The sequence below is a fragment of the Sinocyclocheilus anshuiensis genome, unplaced genomic scaffold (genome assembly GCF_001515605.1).
Source record: "Sinocyclocheilus anshuiensis isolate Anshui unplaced genomic scaffold, SAMN03320099.WGS_v1.1 scaffold121, whole genome shotgun sequence".
NCBI lineage: Eukaryota > Metazoa > Chordata > Actinopteri > Cypriniformes > Cyprinidae > Sinocyclocheilus > Sinocyclocheilus anshuiensis.
The window spans coordinates 1,395,812-1,407,885 of NW_015539856.1; positions in this window are offsets into that span (position 1 = coordinate 1,395,812).

Sequence of the window (12,074 nt, forward strand, 5' to 3'; positions counted from 1 at the left end):
TAAACCATCCCCTCACAGGAAACTTTGTGCTATTTCAGATTTTCAATACACTCCATTCTGGGTGATTTATAAGCGTTTTGAAAAGTGGGGACATGGGGTAATGTCCTGAAAAGTCACCTTCTCCTTGTAATACCTATGTCATACCTTTGACTTTATACAAATGTATGTCCTCATTTGTCACAAACACGCGCGCACACACACACACACACACACACACACACACACACACACACACACACACACCAAAACAACAATAGATATGTAAAATAATTAAATAAGTACGTGTACTTTTTTTTTTTCACAAACAAGAAAATTAGAATATTAAAGACATTGTTAAAAAAAAAAAAATTGCACAACAGTACATGTAAGAAATGCTCTTGCTTCAGTTTTGTCCACTGGCTGACAGTCTTAGTTTGTGACAGGCTGATACATATCTTGCTGCTGTTGTGATCATTTTGGAATCTTCCCCTAAAATGTCACTTAATTTTTCTGTGTTTGGTAATCCCATAAAATGTGGTTTAATTTGTTGGAATTTGGCAGGGGAAGATGGGGGGGGGGCTGGTTCACTTACGTCGGTGCTCGTGCTGGGGCTGGTGTTGTTTGGATGCCGATTTTGGAAAGTTTTTGCTGGGTCAATTGTCTTGACCCCACCCATCTTGTTACCTGATTATTGGTTAATTTGCCCCACATGTGTTCCCTCGTTACCCTCCTCATTTGCTCTCCATTTATTCTCCTTGTGTTTGTAGTCCTGGGCTAGTTCGTCATCGTTTCTCCCTGGATGTGTCCTGTCCTGTCGTGTCGTGTCCAGATCCTGCCTTGCCTAGCCAGCCTGTTTTTCCCCCACGGGGTAGTTTTTGTTGTTTTGTTTTGTTCTGCCTTTAATAAAGCCCTTACCTTCCTGCAATATTGAGTCCTCGCTCCATCCTTCATCCCCAACCCTGACAGTATGAACTGGCCTGTATGAGGACTCAGCGGAGGAAGAGCTTATGTTGTCCACCACCCTCCACTCTCTCCAGCCCCCTCTACCAACGGATCATCCAGTTCAAGGACCTGAGCTCCCTCCGTCAGCGGGGTACTGATGTGAGAAGGTTTGTTCTGGAGTTCAGCGGTGCTGCAGAGGGGTTGGGGTTCAATGATCTGGCCCTCAAGGACCTTTTTAATAGTGCCCTGGATGAGCCCCTCAACTGGTGGCGAATGGGGGGGCTGGACCACCTGAAGTTTAGGGGGGTTTGGGGAGTTCTTGGCACCTCCCCCAGCTAAGGGGGCGGCAGTGCCTCCCATGGTGGCTGACGAAGCTGCTGCTCCCCCAGAGGCGGCTGACGAAGTTGCAGCTCTCCCAGAGGTGGCCGACGAGGCTGCATTGCCCTGCTCTCGGAGACAGAGGAGGAGGGGGAGGAGGAGGAATGGGTCCGCCTCACCGCCCCTAGAGACGGCCGAAGAGGCTGCAGCTCCCCCTGAGGTGGCCGAAGAGGCTGCAGCTCCCCCTGAGGTGGCCGAAGAGACCCCGCCCCGGACATCAGCCAGGACTCCGGAATTATCGGAGCCTCCCTGGTCCGTTCCGCCCTGGCATCCTGCCAGGACTTCTGGACTGCCTGAGCCTCCCTGGCTCAACCCTCCCGCCCCTCCCTGGTCCCTCTAATGACTGGGCTGAATGGCCAATTCTTCCTTTTGTGGTCTATAGAGAGTGTTCCAATTGTTCCAAAAGTTATTGGTATTTATTGATTCCTCCATTGTTTGAAATAATTGTTCTGTATGCTCTTCCTTTTTTGCTTTTAGAGTTTGTTTGTACACTTTAAGAGCTTCATGATATTGAAGACGGAGTTCTTGGTTGTCAGGATCTCTGTGTTTTTTATTTGAAAGATTTCGTACTGTCGTTCTAATTCTTTTACACTCATCGTCAAACCACTTTTCATTGGTGTTTTTTGGTTTTCTTTTTGATGATTTTTTCAAATTGCACATGGATGCTGATTGGTGGAATATATCTGTAATGTCCTTTGGTGCCCGATTTATGCCTACTTTATTTTGTGGATGTGTTAATTATACATTTGTCCAATAGTAATTTGATAGTTTGACTTTCTATTGCACTTTGATAATTTTCTTTGCTGTTTTTTGTCCATTTGTAGGATTGATGCAGCTTTAATAACTGAGAGGGCTGTCTGCATATTTCATAGTTTTGAGTTGGTTTTAGATAGAGCGTAATCTTACAGTGGTCTGACAGAGGTGTTTGAGGACTGACTGTGAATGCTCTGAGATGCACTTGATCAATGTCTGTGAATTTGGTTTTTATTTCATTTCGAGCAGGATTTGTTTCGGTTGTTTTGTACAGATTTTCAAAGTGTGCCCTCCATGTTCTCATTTTGAATGGCCAATTCTTCCTTTTGTGGTCTATAGAGAGTGTTCCAAAAGTTATTGGTATTTATTGATTGTGTTTTTTGGTTTTCTTTTTGATGATTTTTTCAAATTGCACATGGATGCTGATTGGTGAAATATATCTGTAATGTCCTTTAGTGCCAGATTTATGCCTACTTTATTTTGTGGATATGTGTTAATTATAAATTTGTCCAATAGTAATTTGATAGTTTGACTTTCTATTGCACTTTGATAATTTTCTTTGCTGTTTTTTGTCCATTTGTAGGATTGATGCAGCTTTAATAACTGAGAGGGCTGTCTGCATATTTCATTATTTTGAGTTGGTTTTAGATAGTGTAATTTTACAGAGGTGTTTGAGGACTGACTGTGAATGCTCTGAGATGCACTTGATCAATGTCTGTGATGAAATAATCTACAGTACTGTTACCAAGGAAAGAATTAAAGGTATAACAACCAAAAGAGTCTCCTCGCATGCGACCGTTCACTATGTACAGGCCCAGTGATTGACAGAGCTGTAGTAGGCTTTTCCCACTTTTGTTTGTGAAGCGGTCATAATTTTTTCTGCGGTGATATGAGGGCAGAGAGTGGCAGGTGTTTGTAATATATTTGTCTCCTTGTGTGTTGACAAAGTCGGCTTCATTTCCAGTTCTGGCATTTAAGTCGCCACATATTAAAACATTTCCTTTTGTCTGGAAATGGCAGATCTCGTCGTGCAGGATAGAAAAGGTTTCTTCATTGTAATAGGGAGATTCAGCCGGGGGTAAGTATGTGGCACACAAGAATATGTGACGGTCTGTGGACACAATATCTTTTTGGATTTTTAGCCAAATGTATGATTTTCCGATATTTTTTTTTTTATAGATTTGATTGAGTCTCTGAGTTCTGTTCTGTACTATATCAGCATTCCCCCTGAGTCTCTGCCTTGTGTCACCCCTCTTCGTTTGGTTGATGGTAAAATGATTTCTCTAAACCCAGTTGGGCAGCCAGTGGACAAATCTCTTACATTCCATGTTTCTTGTAGTATTATAATATCAGAATTCAGAATTTCTCTTTTGAAATCTGAATGTTGGCTCTTAACACCAAAAATGGAGGACCTAAGTCCTTGAATATTCCAACATGAGATTTTTAAGGAATATGAGTTCATTAATCACCTTTGTTATTTAAAAAACAAGACAAACATCAGTATGCTGAATCGACAGATCAAGTAGAATATTTTAAATATCATGATACATATCTAAGAATATCTTTTAAAATAAATGTATAAATAATAAATGTCTAATCTATATATATATATATATATATATATATATATACTTTTTTTCTCCTTGTGTGTTGACAAAGTCGGCTTAATTTCCAGTTCTGGCATATAAGTCGCCACATATTAAAACATTTCCTTTAGTCTGGAAATGGCAGATCCCGTCGTGCAGGATAGAAAAGGTTTCTTCATTGTAATAGGGAGATTCAGCCGGGGGTAAGTATGTGGCACACAAGAATATGTGACGGTCTGTGGACACAATATCTTTTTGTATTTTTAGCCAAATATAAATAATAAATGTCTTTTATTTATATATATATATATATATATAATTTTTTTTTCTTCAAAAATACATTAAATAATGAGATCTCTAAGAGGTTCTTTTAAAAAATTTGATTCTGCATGTTTTGGTAAGTCTTTTTTAATTGTTGTTGTCGTCAAAGTGAGTTTTTACGCGGAAAGATGGTGTCTCAGGTTGAGGCGTTGTCCTTACGCAATGGATTCAGGTGTGTACCTGTGGTGCAGAAACAGCAGCAGATGGAGTTGACATGCAATAAAGAATGTAATGAGGGTGGCATGGATGAAACATTGTCAGATGAGAATGTATCTATGCATGAGTTTGATTTATGCTCACAGGGAGATTCGCTGTGTAGTGGTGAGATGAACTCGCAAGATGATTCCTCATTGTATACTTTAGAAGAGATTAATGCTTTTCTGGATGATACGTTTGGGAAGCAAGTTAATGTGATAGATTTTTTTCCAGATATTGAGAAGTTTGAGAAGTCTGTTTCAGTACATCAAAAGAATGTGGGATTTGAGATCTTAAGTGAAAAAAAAAGGTTCGTTTAAAGAAACATGTAACGGCAATTAGAAAGTATAGAAAAGTAGAAAAAAAGAGAACGTTAAAAGTTTTGACTTAGTTGACCAATTTCATGCATCACGTGGTGTCTCTTTTTGCATTGCTGTTCCTATCTGTGTTTCTCCTTTCCCTCTTAAAATTACATATGGAAGTTTTAAGAGTAGGTTCTCTTAATATAAATGGGGGGAGGGATATGCACAAATGTGCATTAGTATCTGAAATAATAGAGCAGAGAAAATTGCATGTTATTTATCTTCAAGAAACACATAGCGATATAGGAAATGAAATTGAGTGGGGATTGTGGTGGAAAGGGCAGTATAAATTAGGTCATGAAACGAATTTGAGTGCAGGAGTAGCAATTCTTTTTTTTACCTGATTTAAGGGTCACTGTTTTGAGTACAGAAGAACCAATAAATGGTCGTCTCTTGGTAGTTAAAGCTGATATTGATGGGGAAATGTATTATTTCATCAATGTGTATGCACCAAATGTAGGTTTTGAAAGATTAATGTTTTTTTGGTGTGTTAAGTAATGTTTAAAAAATGCTTTAATGTTGGTAATGTTATAGTAGGGGGAGATTGGAACTGTACAGAAAATTTCACAGTCGACCGAAATACTGAAAAACCACATATTCAGTCATCATCTTGTTTATCAAAGTTAATAAGGGCAACTGATCTTTTGGATATATGGAGGGTTAAACATCCTGATGTGAGGCAATACACATGGGTGAAGGTGAATAATAATAGGGTCACTGCTGCTCGCATGGATAGAATTTATGTGTCTAAACAGATGAGTAGTCAAATTATTGGTTGCTCTATCAATCCAATGGGTTTTACAGATCATAATCTGGTGTTGGTTGTAATAAGTAAGTCCCAGAGTTCAAAAAAGTCCTCTTTTTGGCATTTTAATATTGGGTTGCTTCAAGATAAAGCATTTTGTAGCTTTTTTAAAATATTTTGGCAACAGTGGAAAATTAAAAAAAGCAGTTTTGAGAATTTAAGACAGTGGTGGGATATAGGAAAAGTTAATATAAAAATGTTTTGCCTGCAGTATACTGCTAAATCTACTAAAGTGTTAAGAGAAACAATTGAGTCTGTTGAGAATGAGATATCATCTATAGAAGCAGAATTAATTAATAGAAATGATCCTATGTTGAGTAGTAAGCTACAAAAAAAAGTTGGGATCTTTTTTAAATGAGAGAGTAAAAGGGGCCTTGGTAAGGTCCCGTTTTATTTCTGTCGCAGATATGGATGCTCCAAGTGCATATTTTTTTAATTTGGAGCATAAAGTGGCAAAGCATAAACAGATGGTCTGCTTACGCCTTCCTGATGGGAAGTTGACACATGATATCAGAGAAATGCGTCGTCATGCAGTGGATTTTTATTCAAATCTTTACACTGCTGAGAATTGTGAATTGTGAAACTTTTTCATGATTTAACTCAAATAGACTTGGACTCAAAGACTGCTTTGGATATAGATATATCCTACCAAGAACTAACTGCTGCCTTGGGTCAACTTAAATCAGGAAAATCTCCAGGCATTGATGGTTTGCAATCTGATTTTTATAAACATTTTTGGCATTGTATCGGAAAGGATCTTTGTGAGGTCTTTTGTGAATGTAACAAAGATGGTATGTTGCCTGTGTCCTGTAAACGAGCTGTTCTGTCTTTGTTGCCTAAAAAGGGGGATTTGTCTCTTTTGAAAAACTGGAGACCAGTTGCTCTATTGACTACTGATTACAAAATTCTATCTAAATGCCTTGCTAATAGGCTAAAAAAGTACCTCCATTTAATAGTACACCGGGATCAAACATATTGTGTTCCAGAAAGGACAATATCAGATTATTTATTTTTGATACGTGATGTTTTAGATATTTGCAAAGTTTTTAAAAGAAAAATTGGCCTGATCTCTCTAGATCAAGAAAAATCTTTTGATCGCGTAGATCACAAATATCTTTTCAATGTGTTGGGAGTTTTTGGTTTAGGGCAAGGTTTTTTAAAATGGGTGAAATTGTTGTATGTAGGTGCTTCTTGTATTGTCAAGGTGGGAGGTGGTTTAAGCCGTCCTATTCCTGTAACAAGGGGTATAAGACAGGGGTGTCCTTTATCAGGGCAACTATATAGTATAGCAATAGAACCTTTACTTTGTAAATTACGTGAAAAAATCTCTGGTTTTATTATTTCTGGTATTATTAAGAACTCAAGAACAGTTTTAAGTGCTTATGCAGATGATATTACGGTATTTGTTAATAATACACAAGATGTTAAGGTTTTGTCTGATGTACTTGATGTGTGTGAAAAGGCTTCATCTGCCAAGGTGAATTGGGATAAAAGTGAAGCTCTCTGGGTAGGTCATGATTTCTCAGAGAATCCTCCACAATTGCCTGGAAACCTTAAATGGAGATTTGAAGGTTTTAAGATACTAGGTATTTATTTTGGTTCTATTGAGTTTCAGAAATTAAATTGGGAGGGCGTAGAGGATAAAGTATGCACCCGATTGTCTAGATGGAAATGGTTGCTACCCCAGTTGTCCTACAGGGGAAGAGTTTTGGTGGCCAACAATTTGGTGGCATCCACTCTGTGGCATAAATTCAATGTGCTGCAACCACCAGCAGGCTTAATTCAAGCAGTTCAAAGGCACTTAGTGACTTTTTTTTGGTCAGGATACCATTGGGTCCGATCTGCGGTACTGTATCTTCCTACACAAGAAGGGGGACAAGGTCTGGTGGATATAAAGGCAAGAATAACGACTTTTCGTCTACAGACAGCTCAAAGACTGCTATACAACAGCAATTTTGCTTGGATGAACACAGCAACAGCCCTTTTGCGGAGGGTAGGGGGAATGGGACTTGATAAACATTTATTTCTTATGCATTTACAAGAGTCTGATTTAGTAGACCTTACCCCCTATTATAAATCTGTTTGAGGCTTGGAAAGTTTTCACTGTGTCAAGATCACCTGATTCATCAGCTGGGCCTTGGCTGTTGGAAGAACCTTTGTTTTTTAACCCTCTCTTTACGTCAAGATTTTTATCATCTGCGTGTTTACGCTCACGGCTGGTGGCTGCTGGATATACGAAGTTGGGCCATGTACTGAGTAGCAGCGTGGAAGTTATAAGCCAAAGAACCGAAGTGAAATCTGCAAGAATGATACAGCAGCTTGTTGCAGAAGTACACGGGAAGTTAAGAAAGGAGCACAGAGATTTTGTGGACAATACAGAGATGATTCATGAGTGGAAAGAAGGGCTTGATTATGATTTTCCTTCACTCATTGTTAAAGCTGCTGTGGAGAATTGGGAAGATGATGATCATTGTTTGTTGACATTTAAAACCCCAGTTTTGGATTATTTCGAGTCAACTGGGAAGAAGGCCTTGTACTTGACTTGTGTGAAAGTATTAAATGCCAGGTTGTTGACTGGTGTTTCTTCAACTAAATGGAGAGACTTTTTTGGACTTGATTCTTCCCCTAAAGGTTGCTGGCGCACTCTGTACAAATGCCCAATCAATAAGCGGACAGGTGACTTGCAGTGGAGAATTGTACATGGAGCAGTAGCTACGAACAGACATGTGGTGCATCTTAATCCTAGTGTTGGGGTGGGTTGTCCTTTTTGTTCGGCGGTGGAATCTTTGTTTCATTTATTTGTGCAGTGCTCACGTTTAGGGGATCTGTTTTTTCTTTTAAGTAATTGGTTTTTATCTTTGGGTGAGGTGTTTTCTTTCGAATTGTTTATTTATGGGCCTAGGTATTCAGTTAAAAGGAAAAGGACTTTGGTTTTAATTAATTTTTTTATCTGGCACTGCAAAATTAGTCATTTGGAAAACAAGGAAAAATAAACTTCTAGGGCAGGATGTATGTAATAAGTGTGGTTGCTATGTTTTTGGGACTTGTGGCAGCTAGACTAAAAGTAGAGTTTGCTTACTACAAATTTGTGGACTGTTTACTAAAGTTTATAGATATCTGGGGTGTTAATGAGGTATTGTGTACTCTATATGAGAACAATGAAATGGTGTTGACTTTTTAAAAATGTATGTGAAAAAGGAAAAAAGTGTGTTTCTGAATGAAGTGTGAATAATTGTGTATTTTAAGAGAAAATTGTTATAATAAAGATATATTTAAAATTCAAAATTCTCTCTCTCTCGTTCTTATGGACAGTATGGACATGGAAACTGTTCCATTTAAGACATTGTTTGAATTATTAAATTATATTGATATCATATATTTATGGTAAAAATAAAATAAACATGAGCATCATGGTTTTCTGTAAAGCTGCTTTGAAACGATGTGTATTGTGAAAAGCTATACTATATAAATAAACGACATAAATAGCCTAAATCTGACTTTTTAAGCCATTTATGGGAATCCCGCAGCTGTCAACTGTGATTGGATGGGAGAAATTAGTTTAGTTTTCATTCATTTTGGAAATTGGTTAGAGTCAGATTTGGTTGATTTTTTTCTGGGATCTGGCAACCCTGTTTAGTCGCGCACTGACATTTAAAACCTTCTACTTTTTGCCACAGAGAATTTAAAAAAATAATAATTAATTAAAAATTAAAAAAAACCTCAATGACAAATTACCTTAAGAGGTCGTATCTATCTAAGAATGGTTCAAGTTGATAGATAACGTTTTTACAAAGTGCATCTAGTAGCCTATTTAATAATTTAATAAGCTGTCGGATCGATTCAGTCTTCAAAATCTCACTCCAGCCTGGAAACCAAAGTTTGGCAACCCTGTTATGATGCATTTGTCCTCAGCAGCTCCGTTTAACGCAGTGAGAGGCGCAGCTCCGTTCGTGTCCACCAGATGGCAGCAGATCCTCACAGATTAAACCCAACCTGCAACGCAACCTCTAAACCAAGGGTACACGTTACACGTTTATGAACTTAAACACTAGTGCTTTTATTTTCATTTATTCTTGGTGTGGCGACAGTTTTTTTTTTTTACAGTTAAACATCGCGTGCCCGGCAAATTAAATCGCGTGTTTATTTGATTTTTTATATGAATCTATTGTTGAACTTCTTATTCCAGCTACAGTAAAACTGACTGAGAGCGCGTGTGTTTCGCTCGTGAAGTGAGCATCTCCCGTCGCCATGGTGACTGCGTCACCGGACGATAAACTCCTGCTGCTTCCAGCTCCAGACTGCTTTTATTCGCTAAAGTTTCTCAAACAGACGCAGCTTTATTCCTCAGATCGCGGTGACATTCACAGAAACAGCGATGTTCTCATAAGAGCCGCAGGACTCGAGAGTTTCCGGTAAGTAGCGTCTTTTTGTCATTATTTAACATCCTGAAAGATGTAAACAACTTCCTGCAGTAATCTACCTTAGATATGATATTATTGTTGATAATGTTGTTGTTTTGTTTTGTATTGAATATCTCTACTCTGATAATTGAGGATAACGTTAATGATTTTGGGAAATTATTTCAACCCACGTGAACAAAAAATACTATAATAATTTATAGTAGGCTAAATACTATAGTGTTTTTGAACTATGCAGTAGTACAGCGTATTATACTGTATATATTATACTATACCGCTACGGCATACTGTAGTATTAACTATAGTACTGTAATAAATACTGTAGTATAATATATATCCTATAGTTGTAGAAAACTCAGTACAGTATTGGGCAAAGTAATTTGTTTATAGCACTATTGTTGTTATATTACCACGGCAACTATAGAATTATCACAACAAATTAATTCAAGCACTTTACTATAGTATGGTTCAAAAACACTACTATTTACTATACATTACTATAGTATTTTTTCATGTGGGTTACTGTATGGTTATAATATGTCATATCTGAATTAAGTATGCTTATATATTTTGATTTCCATACTATTTCTATTTACAGTAACGGTTAAACGTATTTAGATGCATGTAAATGTAACAAAAATGTGCGTTAGATCAAGTGTCTGTGCATCAAATGCTTCAGATCATCTTTTCTTCATTGTTTTAGCTTATCTTCTTATATTCAAATGTTGTGATGGTAAAGTGTGCTGCTTGTGCTTCTTTCTTTACAATAAATGGAACTTGGTTTTATTATGACATACAGATTTTTTAAAAGTGGGGTTCCCAATATATTAGAGAATAGAATTTAAAAATAAAAAATGTTCTTTTTCAGTATTTTTGTCTTGTTTTTTTTGTCACAAGTATCTAAACAATATTATTAAATCAAGATACTGTTATGTTAGTTGTGAAATTACTTAAAATATTGTGTTTTGCTTTCTGAAAAATGTATTAAAATTAAGTGAGTTATACCTAAAACAAGAAGAAAAAAAGTTTCAGAAAAAGTGAAAACAAAACTATTTGTCTTACTACATGCATATATTTTTTTTCTTGTTTTAAGCATAAACTTTGAAAGCTCGGGATTAAAAAAACATTTGTAAAAAAAAGTAATTGTGACTTTTTCTCACACTTCAGACTTGTTTCTTACAATTCTAAATAAAAGCCAGAATTGCAAGATATATGAAAAAAAAAGTCGCAAATACTTTTTTTATTTATTAATTTTTTTTCCCCGTGACAGAAACATGCTTCCATAATAAACTCAATTAATTTTGATGTTTATTTTAGAAAACAAGACTAAAATAAATAAATACAATGTATAATGGAAAACAAGACAAACATACTAAGTAATAGAATAATCTTTCGCAGTGTTTGATTATGAATTTGATGTGTTTTTGTGTGTGTATATCAGAGGATGGTCAGGAAAAGCGGCGTCCCGCGGCGTTCATTGAAGCGCGGCTCTCAGATCTCGGCTCTCAAGCATCTCTCTCTGCTGGATCCGGCTCCTCCAGAACCTCCTCTGCTCCAGACCGGTCCAGAAGAGAGCCCCGTCTGTCCGGACCGGGTTTACCGGCACGCGGCTGCCATCTTCCAGAGCACACACCTGGAGAAAGCTCCCGCTCACAGGCTCATCAGCTACGGGAGAAGGTCAGAGGTCAGACTGCCTGTCGCCAAGGACGAGGCGTCTCGGCGATCAGCGTATCAGCTCGCCTTCAACACGCTCAAATGTAAGTGAATCGAGTTTACTAGAGAAATGACTAAATCAAGTCAGTTCACACTCTGCCACAAGTGCACTGCACTGCACTTTGTATTTTTGTCTTGTTTTACATTACAAATGTCTTAACATTTTTGGAATCGAGTTACATTTTCTTTACTTAAGCCTTGTTTTCTGAAAAAAAAAAAGCATCAAATAAGAACAAATATCTGCCAATCAGGTCAGAAAAACAAATTTAATTCAAAGAGAAAACAAGATTATTTTTCTGACCATTTTGGCAGATGCATGTTCTTGTTTTAAGCATAAACTCACTTAGTTTTGATGCATTTTTCAGAAAATAAAACTTAATATCAAGTCATTCTGCTTTTCCAGTAAATGTATCTTGATTTAAGAATATTTGAATGTTTGTGCTGGAAAACAAGGCAGAAATACTGAGAATGAAAATTTCTATTTTTTTATTTTTCTTCCCAAAACTGTTTGTCACAGATGCACTGCAAAAAATGATTTTCTTAATATCATTTAGAAAACATTAGCAGATATGTTTTCTTGTGTTATTAAGCATAAACTCACTTTATTTTGATAAATTTTTCA